General features: G+C 43.2%; 1 protein-coding gene across 2 annotated transcripts in view; it reads right to left on the minus strand.

Annotated features, from left to right (window-relative positions):
* Nucleotides 1–7,999, minus strand: part of SMAD4 (SMAD family member 4) — a 31,646-nt gene extending 23,647 nt beyond the window's left edge. The window contains exon 1 of one of the 2 annotated variants that reach the window (XR_008445368.1): nucleotides 7,723–7,999. The gene's annotated coding sequence lies outside the window, so the exon portion shown is untranslated. The remainder of the gene's footprint in view (nucleotides 1–7,722) is intronic. The other variant, XM_054031749.1, reaches the window with a different exon arrangement.
* Between the last annotated feature and the right edge of the window lie 11,772 nt (nucleotides 8,000–19,771).

Genomic DNA, 19,771 nt, shown 5'->3' on the forward strand with positions numbered 1-19,771 from the left:
TGTTTAGTTGTCTCAGATGAGGTAATTCATCCCCTGTAAATGCTGACAAATTCAATACCTGTCTCATAACATCGCTAACATTGAAACAGATTTCTGAGAAAGCTGCAGTGAGACTAGACAGACTTTTTTTGTTGTTGTTCTCAGGTATTTATTTCATCCTAAAGTACTCAAAGTATACATTTCTAACTAAACATAATTTAATGGCATTTTTAAAGTTTTAGATAGGCACCTTTGAAAATCCCACTAGGCACCTAAGTGCCCAGTTGTACATTTACACATCTAAATACCTTTAAAAAACTGCCCCAAAGTGCTTCTCTTATATCTGAAAGCAAGATTTCCATCCACTGAGGTCTCAGATAAAGGACTACTCTCCACATTACAAATCAACTGAAAGAGTTTGGCAATAAATGGCAGTCTAATCTCTTGAACTAAATGTGCAACACAACAAATTAGCTTTCCCTCCTGCTCTGTTATAGATGAAAAAAACTGTTATACCAGAAAAAATGATTAAATAACAATCTTCTCAATATTAATATAGATTCAAAGATAATGTACAATCTGACATTGGACTCCAACAGCTGCAGTCTCCCCCCCCCCCCGAGCTAGGTGCTAAAGAAATTATCTATACCTTGAATATCGTACAAAGCTCTTAAGGCACAGCTGACACAGGTGTATTTAGCTCAGTAAATGAATGAGTTAGTGTTCTCAATTCAACCATAGTGCACAAGTGATCTATTTTATGACATACATTTGAGCCTCTCCCCTGCAAAAAAACCCTCCAACCAACCAATCAATCAAAAATACAATGCTTGCAATGTAACCAAACTGTCATAACTATGAAAACCTTAACTTTTTATTTCCTGATGTCTGAGCCTTTAAATTAGGAACCTTAAATTGAGGTTTGCCTCTGAAAAATTACTTTGTAAAAAGGCAATTCTGGGGTTCTATTCTGATGTGTTTCAATCATCTCCTAATCAAGTACTTTCATACCTGACTGGGGGTCTCAGCGTTAATCTGTGTTCTTTCCTTGTATAGAACCGTCAATTATAAAGGACCTTTAGACCAAATTACAACCGACAATTTCACAGACTGAGAAAAATCCTATTGCGCAGCAGCTTGGGACAAGTAGAAATACTATAAGCATCAGGTTTCAGAGTAGCAGCGTGTTAGTCTGTATCCGCAAAAAGAACAGGAGTACTTGTGGCACCTTAGAGACTAACAAAATTTATTTGAGCATAAGCTCTTCAGATGCATAGAATGGAACATATATTGAGGAGATATATACTGATTATCTTGATTATCCCTTCAAAAGTTTTTTCTCTTACTTAATTGGCCTCTGAGTTGGTAAAACAACTCCTACCTTTTCATGCTCTCGGTATGTGTGTGTGTGTGTATATATATATATATAATCTCCTCAATATATGTTCCATTCTATGCATCCGAAGAAGTGGGTTGTAGCCCACGAAAGCTTATGCTCAAATAAATTTGTTAGTCTCTAAGGTGCCACAAGTACGCCTGTTCTTATAAGCATCAGGTTTTCTGCCTGCCAGACAAGGAAAGGGAGGTACGCTGAGTGACAGGCACAGCAACACTAAGGTGCCAGCAAAAAGGGTTGTTGAAGGGGCTGAGTGTGACTAGAGCAAAAAGTACTGGTCTATAAGTAATAAGAGGAGGAGGGGCTGAGCTGAGTGACTGAACTAAGCTACCAGATGTTAAGAGAGTGGGCCTAGTTGATGTCAGCCACAAAAGCAATGCCTTGGAAGAAGTGTACTAATAAGCATGGCTGAGGTGGAGTCCTGGTTTGAACGTGCCATCTGTCAGTGCTCTGAACAGAGAGATCTGTTGTGACTGGGTTTGAGATTTTCAGCTACAGATAGATAGTTCAATCATAGGCAATTTATCCTTTGACAAAAAGTCCAGCAGAGGTTTATTTTTCAAGCCAACCTATAGCAGGCTGTGTATCTAGTTTTAGAGCTTTGCAAACTGGGACATTTTAGCAGCAGCTGCAACTGAAAGATGGTTTGATTTGACTTAAGAGGGAGAATAAAGATTGCAAGCTATTGGCCACAAGAGTTAGAAAGTTTGAAGACAATTATTTTGTCAGAAAGACAAGCAACATTTTAACTTATCAACCAAGCTAAAATACATAATTTAATAACCACCTACTGATATAAAACAATCTGATTTTAGAGGAGAAGAAGGTCTATTACTTTGATACTATCTTTGCAGATGGCGTTAAGGCCAAGTTTCAACTGGATACGCCTTGTGTTATTGTGCACTGAATCATCCAGAGCTTCCTATTCTGGATTTTAAAATAGGTTATCCTCAGATTTAGAAGATTTCAAAATGAATTCAAACATTTCCAAATTTTACTATAAAAAGATGACAACTTCGGGCTCTTGCTGATGCCTTTCAGGCAACTTTGAGGTATATGGAGATATTCACCATGTATAGTACACTGTGTTTCTGCTCGGGCTACAGCACTGAAGGCAATGATAAAAAAAAATCATAATTTGACCATCAGCCACTTGATCTGTTCCTGTAATACTTTCTAAGACAAGCACATTAGTGGACACAATATACTTCGTGACAGATTTCACCACTGTGACTGAAGACTAACATTTTAAGGAGACAATCTCTTACTGTTCGAGGGTTTACATAAACTATAGATTTTTTTAATTTAACATTTATATTACAGGAGCACCCAGAGGCCACAACAGGGTTGGACTCCACTGTGACGTACACCATTAAACACATACATAAACTTACAATCTAACATCTAGAGTGCACTATGATGAAAAACAATTCCAGAATTGATGCCCAAAAATGTATCCTTAGGGAAGGCAAATTTGAATGAGTAAATATTTCTGGTCCTTTAGAAGCAAAATTGGAGGGCAAAATAAAATTATTTTCAGCTTCCAACGAACATATTATTTATTTGTAGCAGCTGGTTATCAAACTGTCCATTTTAACTGGTTATTACATTAGTTTCATGGTCTTCTACTACTGCAGTGTTAGAATGAGAGTTTCCACATTAAACTTAATAAAGTGAAGCCCACAAACAAAGCACCCTTTATGTCTTGATGCAGATATGCCCGAATGCCCCAAGTGTAGATGCTTTCCCAGCCACAGCAAATTCTCTCTACTTGCCTGAATGAGGAACAACAACAAAAAACAGATTTGTAGATACTAGCACAATCAGCACACAATAGCAACAGCAAGCAGTACTACTATAGCACTACACTGGTACGGATATAGATGACAAGCAGTAGATGGATGTTATCCATACTATTCTTTAGGTATTAGAATTTTTCTTCAATTTGAATTAAGTTAAACAACATCAATGCTGGCAGCAGAAATGGCATATCCATTTATACTAAAGCAAGGACAACACAAAAGAAAATATTTGGCACAATTGTACAAAACAGAATAAGAGGAATTCAAGAAATGCTTTGAGACAAATTTCAGTAGCAATAATATTTCATCTTAATTTAATTAAGAGAAGACAACAATTCAAAAATATAGATAGCCTCTTTTCCTTGTGGAACAACCAAATCTGAAGTCTTAACTGGCTTTAAAGAGTTTATCTGTTTGTTTTTCTCAGCCTCCACCTGTGCGCACCTATTGCTTTCAATGACATTTTACAAGTGTAACAGATTGGTCCTGTAACTAGAACACAGTAAACCTTTCTACTAATGATACACAAGGATCTAGCTTAGCTGTGCTGCCTCTGCAGAATTAGCAGAAATAGTAGACAAAAAAACCCTACCTTCACTCTGTCACCTAAGACAACAGCTATGAATCAAATACATACAGTAACTCCGCACTTAACCTCCTCTCGCTTAACGTTGTTTCGATGTTACGTCCCTGCTCCATTACAGAACATGCTCGTTTAAAGTTGTGCAATGCTCCCCTCTAATGTCGTTTGGCCACCTGCTTTGTCCACAGCTGGCAGCTCCTCCCCCGCCCCCCCCCCCCCCGCCTGCGGCAATCAGCTGGTTTTGCGGCGTTCGGAAGGCAGGGGAGGGAGGGGGGAGGCTGCGCGCAGCATCCTTGCTCCTCCCCCCAGCCTCCTGAACGCCGCAAGACAGCTGATTGCCACGGACAGGAGGGGGCAGGGGGAAGGCACTGATCCACAGGGTCTGCCAGCAAGCAGCAGGCACTGGGGGGGGCGGGGAGGCATAGGGGAGCTGTATTAAATTGCTTGTTTAAAATGTATATAATGCTTTTTGTGTGGGCAAAAAAAAAAATTCCCTAGAACCTAACTCCCCTATTTACATGAATTCTTATGGGGAAATTGGATTCGCTTAACATCGTTTTGCTAAAAGTCGCATTTTTCAGGAACACAACTACAACATTAAGTGAGGAGTTACTGTATATGGAAAAGATGGTGAATAGGTACCATGTTTACACAGTCTTTTTCAGAACAGAATCACATTTTAAAGTTGTATTAATCTAGGTTTTTGTATCAATTTCCCTTCCCGTACAGCCAGCCATTATTCTTAAGAACTTGTAAAGGCCAAATAAACTCCAATTTGTAGTACATACAACAGCCTGACTTTGTCAGGGAAGGAAGATGATCACTAGGGCCCTACCAAATTCCCAGCCATGAAAAAGGCGTCGCGGGCCATGAAATCTGGTCTTGTGTGTACTTTTACCCTATATTATACAGATTTCATGGGGAGACCAGTGTTTCTCAAAATGGGGCTCCCTACGCAAAAGAGGGTTAGGGGGGAGGTCACAAGGTTATTGTAGGGGCGCTGCCTTCAGAGCTGGGCACCTGGCCAGCAGCCGCCCTCCTCCAGCCACCCAGCTCTGAAGGCAGCGCCCCACCAGCAGCAGCAAAGAAGGGTGACAATACCATACCACGCCACCCTTACTTCTGTGCTGATGCTTTCAGAGTTGGGTCAGGTCCCTTCTAGTTACAATATCTTAAATCATTAAATTTATTATTTTTAAATTCATATGACAATGAAATTGACCAAAATGGACCAAGAATTTGGTAGGGCCCTAATGATCACACACAACAGTGGGGTGCTGCATATTCCTCTTGGCTGTCATTTAAATTGGATCCGTTTCAAAGACCTACACCTAATCTTTGAGACCCTCAATGAGCTAGGACCTGATTGTCTTAAGTTCCAAGTTAGACAAAGCCTATGTCAGTATAAGTACGTTGCTCAGGGGTATAGAAGTTCCACACCCGCGAGCAATGTAGTTATACGAATCTAACTCCCCAGTTTAGACAGTGCTGCAATAGGAGGGCTTCCCCCATTGACATAGCTATCACCTCTTGGGGAGGCAGAGTACCTACATTGTCAGGAGAACCTCTCCTGTTGGTGTAAAATAGCATCTTCACTAAGAGCAACAGTGGCACAGCTACACTAAGTGTAGACAAGCCCTTAGAAACACACAGATGGAGAGGCTGACTCTCAGACATCTGTGTTCACACGGGATGCTACCACTGACAGAGTCAAATAAAAGTTTCCCCAAGCCTATAGCTCATTGGGGTGACTGGTTAAGGCTTGTTAGTTTCATAGCCAATGGTACGCAAGGGAGTGATGGTGCCAGCATCACATTTAATGCCTTTGATAGCCCTAACACAAAGGCTCAGGAACCCATGTTGCAACTGGGTGAACTGGAAGTTGCCTTTCAGTGTGAGATCAATCAAGACTTGAACCCATGACCTTCAGGATTGTAGCTGAGCATGTTACCCTCTCCACCACCACACCTCTATCTCACTATCTCTGTCTCACTGACAGAGGCCAGAGTGAGCATTTCAGGAGCTGAGGAAAGGATATTCTCAGGAGAGGGCCTTAAGTTGTAGAATTCCTTAACACAGAACAAAGGAAGCCCCAAAGCAGACTGTTTTCAGAGCACAATACAAACCCACCTTTTTTGCAAAAGGCTTCCTTCAATAAAGATTGAACAATAACCTGGCCAAAATCTCATAAGTAAAAGAAATAATGGTGACTGAACCAAATAATAAAAGGAAGAGTAGACTCTTATGAACAAATTTAGTGTAATTTTATATTTTTATTTAATGCCTTGATACCATAGTTGGGTACTTAGCTAATGTGCCTTCTGTACTGAAAACTGCACAGGGATAGCATTTTGTGTTTGCTCAAGCTTTTTTTTTTTTTAAATCTTCACCTCTGTGGTGAGACCACACATGGAAAATTCCAGCCCCAAAAGAATTTTTCAGAATACATGCAGTACTTCTGAAATTCTTTGCACTCTGGTCCTTTGCTCTGCACCACAGTATACAGATATTTCTCAACATCTACACATCTACTGTGTTATTTCTTGTATAAAGTAAGTTGAATTAAACCCATCTACTTATAAAACTAATTTTAGATGTTGATCAGTTTCAGGGACATTTGTACTGATTTCTTTACAGCTTTGCTCTGTGCATGAATACTGTTTTTAATAAAAAATAATATTAAATGCATATACATGCCTGTAAGACAAGGAAATGAAAAATCAAAATAGGTTAATGACTGAAGTGGAAGAAAGCCTTGTTCCAACCATCATCTAGCCAAAACAAGATGATGGCCAGACGGAGGGTAAGAAGGATAAGATGTCTCCCTTTTCATTACATTAATTTTGTAGTTTAGTAGAACTATTTTGTCTGGCAATTACATACAATTTTTATCTAGAAATGCTTCACATAGTTAAATAATAAATTTAGAGTACATATAAAAAGTTAATTTACAGGCAAGATTATAAATAGAATAGTCACAGAGTTTGAAAACAACTTTTACCTAGTTTACAGGGACCCACACACACAAAAAGAATTGATTGGGATTTGATGTTAAAAAACACAAAGATCCTAGTATGCTTTAATATTTTCAAAGCATAAAGGCCTCCGGGCACCTTAAAATAAACTAACAACATGATTTACAATAAAAAAACAAGATGTGTTCAAACTCAGAGCAGAAACCCAATATGATAAAACCCCAAACAAACAACAAAAACCACACAGCACGTTTTAGTTTTAGAAGTGTAATTAGAGCTGTGGGCCACAGTATCAAAGAACAGAGTGGCAGGAAAGGCACTTCAATAATGAGGATGGTGGAAGAGCTTAACTGGGGAGAGACTGATCAACAGGAGACTCGAGAAGAGAAACCTTCTATACCACAGGGAGAAAAAAAAGGAGTAAGGGAGCTGGGGGTGGAGCAGAGTGCAGCACAAGGTGGGCAACCTCCTACAATGGGGGGAGCCAAATAAGTGGGGCAAGAAAATGGGAAGAACGTGTAAACTGGAGGGGATGGAGGAGGGAAAGGGAGCAAGCAGGGAGGAAGGATGCTCTCCTAACGCCCCAATCCTGCAGTGGGGTCAGCACCAGGACCTCCGCGTGGGTGCAAGGGTCCCCTGGCCGCAGTCCTGGGAAGTCTGTACACGGGCGGCCCGTTACGGCTGGGAGGAGCCCCAGCGGCGCTCCCCTCGCGCCAAAGAGGGGAACTGGGGAGGGACACGCCGCAGGCGGGAGAAGAGACCGGGGGGGGGGGGGGGGAGAGCTCCCCTCCCCCCGCTCGGGGCACGCACCCACCCAAGGCCAAGCAGCCCCAGGGCGCAGAAGCCTCCGCGCGCGGAGAGCGGAAGCTCCGGGGGGGGGGGGGCGGGGGTGACCCGAGGGGGACCCGCGCTATCTCGGAGTGGGGGCGGGGCGCACTTTCGGGGGCAGGCGGTGTGTGATTGGATACAACCGGGGGCGGGCGTTACCTGGGCTCTCCAGGCTCGGCTGGGCCGCGGCGGGCCCGAGCCCCCCTGTTCCCCCCCGCCCCGGTGCGGCGGCCCCTGGTGCGCCTCCTCCTTAGCAAGGGGCCAGGCCCTCGGGCTGCGCGGCCTGTCCCCTCAGGGCGGCCCCGGCTGGGCGGGGGAGGAGGCGCTCACGGGCCTCCGGAGCGGGGGAGGGAAGGATCCAGCCGCCCCGTTACCACCGCCGCCTCCGCCGTGTTGTTGTTGCAGCTGCTGCCGCTCCGCCGCCGACACGTCCAGCGGCCTCCGCGCATGCGCAACATCCGGGCAACCCCGCCAGAGCAGGGAGTCCCCCTCCTGCCTCCACCATCACCACGGGGAAATTGTATTTTTGCGCGTGCGCCTAGAGGCAACCACGGTCTCTAAGGTCGCCAAGCGCTGGATAACGTTTCCATGGAGGCGGGCGGGTGCTTTTTTGTAGGGGTGAATTTTAATGTTGTGGTTTCTGTCCCCGCCGTAAGGGGAAAAAAGTGAATTTCCTTTCCACTCTCCTTTGGCTTTTCCCGTTCTCAGGGCCCCAGGTTTCTGGACTACAATACTCTGAGCAGTTACTGGGGCACCTGTCTGACTCCTGTTGCTGGTGGGAATTTGTTAGCTGCTGTGTGGGGGCTACTGCTCTGGTTCCATATCTGGGGGTCAGCCTGTGGAGCTGGAGCGCTGAAGGAAAATCAGGGTGTCTGCTCCTATTTCACACCCATAGGGGAGAGGACAGAGACCACCATTTGCCTGAGTTGGAAATTGACAAATTAACCGGGGTGCTGGGCTAGCACCTTGTAAACTGGTCCAGACATCCTCTGATGCTTAGGTCGGCAGAGCTGAACACGGGGTAGGTCAAGCAGTTGTTGGGGATCATTAATGCCGTCCTGCACAGCAGGACATGATGTCAGTCCAAGGCAGCAGCAAAACTACATACACCCGCCTTCATCTGGAAATTGAAAATCCTGAAATTATTCTCTTGGCTGCAATCCTTCAACCCCTTTCTCCCCTCCCTCTCTCCACTCATCCCCCATCTCAGCTTGCTTTTGCCATTTGACTTAATAAAATCTACAGCAAATTAATGTTTTTAAGTCAAAGAAAATAGTATATCCTGGCTATTTCAAAGATATGTAGGTAATGACAGGTCATAAGAACTGCCTTCAATGAAGTCTGCCCAAACAGGATACAGCTCTCGGATTTTGTCTCTCAGATAAATTCATGGTGGTTAAGTCCATTAATGGCTATTAGCCAGGATGGATAAGGAATGGTGTCCCTAGCCTCTGTTTGTCAGAGGGTGGAGATGGATGGCAGGAGAGAGATCACTTGATCATTACCTGTTAGGTTCACTCCCTCTGAGGCACCTGGCATTGGCCACTGTCGGTAGACAGGATACTGGGCTGGATGGACCTTTGGTCTGACCCAGTACGGCCGTTCTTATGTTCTTATTAGCTTTTCACTGTCTTTTTGCAATTGCACAGTCAAAAGCCCTGAGATTCTGGAAGCACTCCTGAGTTTGAAGAGTCTCTCAAAAGCCTGACACTTGGTCAAAAGGCTGAGGCTTGGGAGATACGGCTGTGCAAAGAGCCATCATTTCCCATCGACAGCCCCTCCCCTCATCCCTGTTTGAACCTCTCATTTTCTGGGGCAGGGCTATAATATATAGTAACAGACCAATGCCTGTATCATCTATATTTCTGCAGTCCCTGTGTATCAGGGCACGGGGCCTTGCAGCACATATGCATGTCTCAATATGCCTATTACAGACCTTGTTGGGACCTTTATACCCAGGAGCTATAGTTGCAGCTTATATGACTAGGAGCAAGCATGTGGCCCATGGGAATTCTTAAGGCCTCCTGCAATTTAGAGGGGACAGCCCACCAGAGACACAGATTTAGGGAAACCCTAGAGTAGGTCTTACCATAATAGTTTGGAAGGACTCCCTTAGAGGAAGGGTGTGTATGTGTGTTCTCTCCCTCCCAGCTGGTGGATGCAGGGAATGCCTTCAGGAAAGGGTGTGTAGCCCTTTCCTTCCTAGCTGGAAAGTCCTGTGTGGTTGTAATCCAGTCCTCTTGAGTTGATTTGTTGTGGTTTTGAGTTTGTGTTTTGTAAACAAAGCAAGTCCTGAAGAAAGGGTTTTGAAGTGTTCGTAGTTTAGACTTGATATTTCTAACCACCGCTGGTGAGTTTGCACACTTGCCAACACCTTGCCACTTAGGTTTCAGGCACAGAAATACCTGTGATTGATTGCTCAAAGGGAGATAATGGATAATGGGAAGGTGATCGTATTGATTTTATTAGATCTGTCAGCAGCCTCAGTCTGAAACTCATAAGGAGCTATTTATTTTTCTCTGGCACAGTGGAGGGGTGAACGTGGGTCCTGACAGTGGAGGGGTGAATGAGGGCCCTTGCAATGATTTTGTTTCTTCTTTTCTCAGATCTTTTCCCCCAGAATGTTCTGGATTTTAGTCTATTACCCCTGTTGTGCCTCTACGATTTCTGTGGGAGACAGAGACATGCTGGAAGTGAGTATCAGTTATTAATTTGTTTGCTGTACACTACCCCAGCACAGAGGAGCAGCAAAGTGAGCTCTAGAGAGCACATCATCAGCCCTCTCTGTCGCATGGACTCCTGTGTTGGACAGGAGGAGTCTTTTGGCAGAGAACACAGAACAGCACTTCCCTATCACCTCTCTGTGCTAACCAAGGCCGGGTTTAATCCTTACTTTGTAACTTGATTTTAAAATGCAAGGTGCCCAGTTGCTATGGTGATGAGCATAATAAAAGAACATAAAAAAATGCATAATGCAAGGAATAACATCCAGAACTGAGTTTCTGTACAGATAATTTAAAAATATATATATATATATATGCTAAGGTTTGCAGACAATAGTGTTAACCACTATTAAATGAAGCAAACGTCCTTCCCTCCCACACAAAGCTTCTTAAACTAGAAGCTTTTATTTCTTTTAATAAAGACATTCTCACTTTCTGAGTGCTTGATTCTGCAACACTTGAGCCATAGCCACACTATAAAGTGGGTTGACACAAGTTATGTTGGTGTACAACCACCAAAGTTTTTAATATTACTTGGGTGCACGTACACTTGGCTACTTGCATTGGCTCTGCCCATACTCACTAGGACTGCTTGCGTCAATATACAGTGTGATGCACCGTAGGTAGGTAGGTATCAGTCTGCTCCTTGCCATCCTCCAGCGCAGTGCCTTTTGGGACATTTCACAGTGCTTGGGTGTAGTGGGTTAGCGGTCCTCCCACCCCCTTTGGCTCAGAGGGAGGTCACTCTGCCTCACTGGGAGGTCAGCCCAGTTGCGGGGAGAATTAGCAAATCACAGGCTAGAATGTATGGGGCCCAAGCCCTAAAGCAAGGCAGAGCTGCAAGCAGTTTTGGGGGGCTCTGGCCCTCAGGCAGGGCAGAGCCACAAACAGACCCTTCAGCCTAAGATGGGGAGGCTGCCAGCCCAGGGTTGGGGTTGGCAGCAGGGTGCAGGTGAACCCAGGCCCACCCTACTCCACCGGGTCCCAGCCCGGGGCCCTGACAGTGGCAGAGGGCTTCACCAATGGGTCAGCAGGGATCCCAGTGAAACACGCCAACTCAAGCAATGACAGCAAAACCAGACTAAAGTCTTGTTTCCCTGGGCTGCTTCCTACCACAATCCAGGGAGGGGCTTCAGCATCCATGGGTCCTCCGTCTCCTCAGGCTGTTCAGCCATCCCAGATGCTCCTCTCCAGGCTCAATCTTCTCTGGGGGCAGGCTCCTCTCCAGGCTTAATCTCCCCGGTTCAGCCAGAGGCCTGCAGCAAGCAAGAGGCATCTGTCTCCTTCCCTGGCTGCTCTCCAATTGAGCTGGAGGCCCCACCTCTTATATTTCCTGTCCCACCTCTTAACTTCCAACGTGAGGGCTGGGCTCGGCCTGGCTGCACTCACCCAGGTGCAGAGAGCAGCCCCTCCCCCTCAGGCTTGGCGGGAGGCCACTCTGCCTCACTACAGTGGGATAGTAGTGATTTGTCCAGGGATTTCTGGGTATTAGGGGTCAAGTTACCACCATGGCACTGTATCCAGCCCATAATACTTTCCACATCCCATAATTTTTACACTCTTCTTTAAAACTCCCACAGGGCCCTTTTCGGTCTCTGCCATCTCTCTGACAGAAGCATGGACCCTGCAAAGTTCAGCACGATGCTCATGCGTGTTGCTGATACAGGACATACAATTCACAGAGCTTGAGGGAGTATTGCTACAAGTGGAACTGTGATGAGATAGTTGAGTACCATAACTGGATCCTGATGGATGTAGTGGGGGGGGGGGAAAGCCATGTTGGTGTTGGCATTCACAGAGCAGCTCTACATCTGGTGGTGCTGCTTCTGAGCCTGAGAAACAAGCACTAATTGGTGGGATTGCATCATAATGCAGGTTTGGGATGATGGGCAGTGGCTTCAAAACTTTCGAATGCAATAGGCCACAGCCCTGGCTCTGTGTGCCGAGCTCACCCCAGCCCTCTGGAGCAGGGACACCAAAATGAGAGCCACACTGCCAGTGGAGAAACGAGTGGTGATCATGTTCTGGAAACTTGCAACACTGTCTTGTTACAAGTCAGTGGGTTTAATCTGCAGAAGTTGATGGCCTGTGATATACAGGAGTCACACTAGATGATCTAGATCTAGATGATGGTCCTGCCATGCGGGCAGGGGACTGGACTCGATGACCTCTCGAGGTCCCTTCCAGTCCTATAATCTATGAATCTATGATGACTAGATGATTGATTGGGGGGGAGGGATAGCTCAGTGGTTTGAGCATTGGCCTGCTAAACCCAAGGTTTGGTATGATGTGATAGCATGCCTTCTACTCCTTTAGTACCTCAAGAGGATGTAAAACAGTAGCTAGTAAAGCAGCAGGTAACTTGCATCCAAGAGTTGTGAAAAAGCTGGCTGATGCACTTGCTGGACCATTAATGTTGATTTTCAGTAAATATTGGAGCAGTAGGGAAGTTCCTGAAGACTGGAAGAAAGCTAATATTGTGCCAATATTTTTTAAAAAGATAAACAGGTAATCAGGGCTTAAATTCAGCTGGAGCTGTCCACAGCAAAGCTCTGGTAAATATTTTGAAATCCACATGGCAGAAGCCCTGAGCCCTGGCTTGTCCCGCAGCACTAACGCCCCGAGTTCCCCTGCCTCACAACTGAAGCCTGGAGCCCCGAATAGCACAGGGAGGGAGGCGTTCCAGGAAATACTTTATGAGAATTTAAACCCGCAGGTAATTATAGGCCTGTCAGTCTGACATTGATCCGTGGCAGAATAATGGAGCAGCTGATACTGGACTCAATTAATAAAGAATTAAAGCAAGGTAATATAGTTAATGCCAAGCAACATGGGTTTACAAAAAATAGACCCTATCAAACTAACTTGATAGGTTTGGTTTGGTTGCTAAAGGTAACAGTGTTGATGTAATGTACTTAGACTTCTGTAAGGCATTAAACTTGCTACCGCATAACATTTTGGTTAAAAATTGGAACAATATAAAATCAACATGACACAGATTCAATGGATTAAAAAATGGCTAACTTTTCCCAAAATGTAAATGGAGAACCGTCACTGAATGAGTATGGTTCGAGTGGGGTCCTGCAGGGATTGATTCTTGACCCTGCCCTATTTAACATTTTTATTAATGACCTCGAAGAAAACATAAAGTCATCATTGATAAAGTTTGCAAATGACACAAAGGTTGGGGGAGTGGTAAATATGAAAAAAGGTCACTGATACAGAATGATCTGGATTGCTTGGCAAACTGGGTGCAAGCAAATATGCATTTTAATATGGTTAAATGTAAATGTATAAATCTAAGAACACAGAATGTAGGCCATACGTACATGAGGGGGGGACTCTATTCTTGGAAGCAATTATTCTGAAAAGGATTTGGGGTTCATGGCAGATAATCAGCTGAACCTGAGCTCCTAGGCTGACCCTGTGACCAAAAGGCCTAATGCAATCCTTGGATGCATAAATGGGGGAATCTCGACTAGGAATAGAGAGGTTATTTTACCTTTTATTTGGCACTGATGAAGATGCTGCTAGAATACTGTGTCCAGTTTTGGTGTTCACAAGTCAAGAAGGATGTTGATAAATCGGAGAGGGTTCAGAGAAGAGCCATAAGAATGATTAAGGATTAGAAAACTTGCCTTATAGTGACAGACTCAAGGAGCTCCATCTATTTAGCTTAACAAAGAGAAGCTTAAGGGGTGACTTGGTTACAGTCTGTAAGTACCTGCATGGGGAACAACTATGTAATAATTGGCTCTTCACTCTAGCAGAGAAAGGTATACCATGATCCAATAGCTGGAAGTTGAAGCTAGACAAATGCAGATCAGAAGTAAGACATACATTTTTAACAGTGAGAGTAATTAACCACTGGAACAATTTACCAAGGGTTTTGGTTGATTCTCCATCACTGAATTTTTAAATCAAAACTGGATCTTTTTTCTAAAAGATTTGACTAGCAATTATTTTAGTGAAGATCTATGGCTTGTATTATTCAGGAGGTTTGACTAGAAGGCGGCACGCGAGCTAATTTTCAGTGGCACTCACACTGCCCGGGTCCTGGCCACTTAGGGTGACCAGACAGCAAATGTGAAAAATCGGGACAGGGGTTGGGGGGTAATAGGAGCCTATATAAGAAAAAGACCCAAAAATCGGGACTGTCCCTATAAAATCGGGACATCTGGTCACCCTATGGCCACTGGTCCGGGGGGCTCTGCATTTTAATTTAATTTTAAATGAAGTTTCTTAAACATTTTAAAAACCTTATTTACTTTACATACAATAGTTTAGTTATATATTATAGACTTATAGAAAGAGATCTTCTAAAAACATTAAAATATATTACTGGCATGCAAAACCTTAAATTAGAGTGAGTAAATGAAGATTCGGCACCCCACTTATGAAAGGTTGCCAACCCCTGGACTAGATAATCGTAATGGCCCCTTCTCACCTTGGAATCTATGAAAATATTAGACCTCCCTCCCTGGGCGTGGGTACAGGGAATTGGCAGTGAATATATTAGCACTATTTTCACAGGCAGTGTTGATTTTGGCTGATACCTCACTCCTGGGGGTGATAAAAACACAGAGACCGAAGCTGCGATCTGTATGTTTATATCCTGTTTACTGCAATGGGGCCAGCCAAACTCACTGCAGCGTGATATGAGACAGTGTCCTGTTGCAGTCGAAAAAAAAGGCTGTCATCCCTAGAAACCTTCAGGAGTGGATTGCAGAGTATCTCCAGGTAAGTTCCATTGAGAACTCTCAAGAAGATAAAGAAGTCGTCTTTATTCCGATAAACCGAGTACTCTGCATGGCTCCCACATCTAGCCCAACAAGCCAAAGGAATGAAAAGCATTTTGCAGATGCTGACTCTACCTTTGTTTGGTCTACCTCTACGTGAGCACAGGACACTGATCTGATGTGGATTATGTAACCAGACTGTCATACAATCCTTGTTAGAATTTATTCCCTAATCTTTTATTTTCTAACATTATACCAGTAAAGCAATGACCACCTTTGTCTTAGCTTGTAGATGGGCAAGGCACCATTTTTATATGGGATACTAAGGCAGGCAGGGAGGGAGATGAGATTTGAGGGAAAGGAAAGGCAAAAAAAACATTGCAAGGAATAATGCATGTACACACTTGTCTGAATTCCCTTCCCTGTCATCAGCAGGCTCATCTGTGCTCGCCTCGTGGGACTGGCTAGACTCATGCAGAGTTTCACATAGTTCCTGGCTTGCAACATGGTTTGAAACTCATGTGTCCCCTACTCCCCTCGCTGTTCATAGAAGGTGCCTCCATCTCAGGATCCTCCAAGGGTATCCATAGTCAGCGGTGGGGTGCTGGTGGGGTCACTGCCAAGCAAGTCATGCTGTTCATTGGAAAAGCTTTGGGGCAGCACCCGATTTTTTGTTGCCTCCCTCACTTTGTGGTATGCCTGGCATAGTTCCTTCACTTTCACAAGGCACTGTTGCTGATCCCTGTCATGCAGGCTTCCAGTCTATGGGCAGTGGAGTTCAAAACTCTGACCGGAGCGATCAGTGACATGGGGATAAGGGCACTGTGGACAGCTGCTAGAGAAGTATGAGGTTGAACACAACTAATTCAGTGTCTACACACGTACTACATCATCCCACATAAGCTGATTGTGGCTCTATGTCACTTGTGGAGGTGGTGTGAGTGTATCACTGTAATGAGCTGCTTACATCAGCAGGGGACAAATTTTAGCATTGACACGTAAGAATATAAGAACAGCCATACTGGGTTAGACCAAAGGTCCATAGAGCCCAGTATCCTGTCTTCTGACAGTGGCCAATGCCAGATGCCCCAGACAGACTGAACAGAACAGGTAATCATCAAGTGATCTATCCGCTATTACCCATTCCCAGCTTCTGGCAAACAGAGGCTAGGGACACCATCCCTGTCCATCCTGGCTAACAGCCATTGATGGACCTATCCTCCATGAATTTATCTAGCTCTTATTTGAATCCTGTTATAGTCTTGGCCTTCACAACATCCTCTGGCAAGGAGTTCCACAGGTTGACTGTGCGTTGTGTGAAAAAATACTTCCTTTTGATTGTTTTAAATCTGCCTCCTATTAATTTCATTTGGTGACCTCTAATTCTTGTATTATGAGAAGGAGTAAATAAAACTTCCTTATTTACTTTCTCTACACCAGTGATGATTTTATATACACCTCTATCATATCTTCCCTTAGACATCTCATTTCCAAGCTGAAAAGTCCCAGTCTTACTAATCTCTCCTCAGATGGAAGCCGTTCCATACCCCTAATAATTTTTCTTGCCCTTTTCTGTACCTTTTCCAATTCCAATATATCTTTTTTGAGATGGGGTGACCACAGCTGCATGCAATATTCAAGATGTGGGCATACCATGGATTTATATAGAGGCAATACGATTCCCAACATTCTGTTTGCTTTTTTTTTTGACTGCCACGGCACTGACTGGTTACATTGAACCAAATTTCCAGATTATAGATTTCTAAGGAAAATGTTCTGTATTGTCCAAAGATTCCTTTAATGCTAGTCCTACACCAGTGCTTTTCTCAAGTATGGAAAACAGTCATTTTTCAATAATTAAGTTATTAAACATTTTTATTTTTGTAAAAATAATCTATTTCCCTTGATTTTTTTCCCTGGGAGAGCCAGCTGTAGCCTACTCATCCAAGGAGATAATTTGTTCAAATCGGTAGATGAAACTTTAAAATGTTAATGTTATAAACCCCAAGCACTGTGAAATATGCATTATAATTTGCAGATTCAAGTTGATTGTATGATGGAAATAACAGGCCTAAATATAATTCTCTAGATATCTTCAGTACAATTAGTTTGTTTTCATGGCTCTCTGGCCAACAAGCCCCACCCGGAGTAACAAGGAGGCTGTGCACCGAATTGCTGCTGCTGACATCGTGTTTTAATTATGCTTTTAATATGCAGTCATTTTAAGTGTAAATCGTGGTTTTTAATAATAAATTACGGAATAACTAACATCACATTGTTCCCTGCAGTCTGCACCTTATCAGGCAAGCGGCGAGGGATGGTCTACAAACTCAACAAGAAAAGTCAATCAGTTTTCTTATATTCAGACACATTATAGGGGTCTGAGCTTAAAGACTGCACAGTCATTGGTAGATGCAGTGTTCAGGAGACTTGTTCTTCACCACTCTAATTTGGTTACCTGGGAGCATATTATACATTCTTTTATATCCCATATAACTTTAGTTCAGTTTCCCAGTTGAACGTCATTCCTCTGATACGCCCACAAATTGCTGCCTTTAGTTTCAATCAGCATGTTTATTTCCCAGCCTGCTGCTTTGTAAACAATTATATTCCAGTCACATTTGAAGTATTACAGTTAATATTTTTGTTATGGTTAATATTAAGAACAAACTTATGTAGCACTTACTCTCTATTAGGAATCCCCAAGTACTTTGCAAACTTAAGCCCTGATCCTGCAAAAACAGACATGCTAATGTAAAGTCCCACTGAAGTCAATGGGACTCTACGCAGACAGACAAGTCTGCTCTAATGTGCCTGTTTCAGGGCCTTAAAATGACAGAGTAATTATATAAAGCATAGGAGGTATTTTGCACAGCAGTTGGTGAACAGTGTACAGCCAAACCACACAGCAGTTTAAGCCAACATATGAATATTGTATACAGCTGAAACTTCAGGGAAAACAGTAGGGTAGATTGAATGTAACTACCTAAATTGAAATTTCAATGGGAAAGAAACTGAGTTCACACCCAACTTTTGGGGAAGGTTCTGTAGGATCTTTAATGACCACAAGCAGTCCAAACCACAGTATTTAAGGCTCATCTGAAAGGCTGCATCTCCAGCCCTACAGTATTTCCTTATCAGCCTGCACAAAGAGGGGCCTGACTTGCAGAGAAGAGTGTAATATGTTTTTTCCAAAGCCACCTAGAAGCTCCTTTGAGGTTACACATTTCACCTGTATTTTGAAATTTCAAGTATTAGTGACAGAAATTTCACACCTTATATGCAAAAAATAAATTTGAATTAATACAATTACTTTGATTGGATTTCTCTAGTTTCTTCCACTTCAGGATCCAAAAGTATGTATTTTTATTAATATATTTTTAAAAACACTTAAAGCTCTTAGGCTGCGTTAGTGACTATGGGCCCAATCCAACTTTCACCGTTTTCAGCGAGAGATGGATCAGGTCCTATAAGCTTGCCAAAATGAATTAGTAAAATGAAGCTAGAGGAGTTATATAGTCACAAAAATGTATGAAACAATCAACATTTTTTTCTTTATAAACAGCCATATAATTCAATAAGGGGCAAGACCATTTTCTTTTCAAATCTGGCAGAAAAATTATCAGTCCCAAACTAAGATCATATGCCATGTTCCAGCAGCACCGAAGGATAATTGACCACTTATGAATCTTCAGCAGAAATTGATCTATAGCGTTAACTATCCCCTTGCTGTAGCTGGGGGACTTTGTTCTGGGGGGGAAACGGGTAAGAGCTAAGCTAGTAATTCATGTTTGATGGCACACACACAAACACAGAGAAAGCATACATGATAGTGAGATATAAAGGTTTTTATCAGATGGCTGCATTATTTACAAATGGTGATTTCATGAGTGATGATCACAAAAAATGGCTACAGAAATCCTTTACCACATCACACTATCATGTATTTTGTTTATGCCACATACTGTACAGAAAAAAATTCTCAAGATGTTTTATAGCATTTAAAAATGTTATTGGTGCTATTTTATCTCTCTCTCTTGCTGTAAAGCTAGGCTAACTTGGAACCCCTTAAAGGCCACATGGGGTGGGGGGAAGCCATAACAAATACATTTTAGAACCCACTGAAGTGTTTCTAAAATAGGTTTTTACACAAAGCAACGTTTCATATTTAAGTTCCCATTTTGTGATTACCAGGACTAAAAGCTTTCTTTGCCACCTCAGCTGGTTCTTGAGGTATTAGAACTTACAGTCACTCCTAAACAGATATAAACAGGAAGTTCTGATGCCAGGCGACTCTAATGGTTACTGTCCAGAAGTTTGTTTCCTCGAGATTCAATTCTCTGGAGGCTGGAGCCACCAGACCTAGAACCAAACACATTGAAGTAAATGGAGATTTGCTGGGGGCCAGATTAATCCCCTAGATAGCTTGTACCAGACATTGAATAGCTAAACATTTCTGAATTTTAGGTTAGGGTTTCTGTCCGTGACCCTTTTACAAAGTTGACATAGAGCCCCAAAAGGAAAAAGAGATCAAAAAGAGAACTGGGATAAAAGGTAACATTATGAACTGTATGTACAAAAACTGCAATTTCACAACCCTACCCTTTAAAATTAATTTTCCCTTGCCATTCCCATAGCACTTTACTAAATTTCTCATGCTCTTCTGTTGATATCAGCCTAATGTGAGTCCTCCCAAAAGAAAAAATCTTAAAATGAAGAAACAGTTTAAAATTCTAGAAGTCATTG

The sequence above is a fragment of the Malaclemys terrapin genome, chromosome 6, assembly GCF_027887155.1.
Source record: "Malaclemys terrapin pileata isolate rMalTer1 chromosome 6, rMalTer1.hap1, whole genome shotgun sequence".
Classification (NCBI taxonomy): Eukaryota; Metazoa; Chordata; order Testudines; family Emydidae; genus Malaclemys; species Malaclemys terrapin.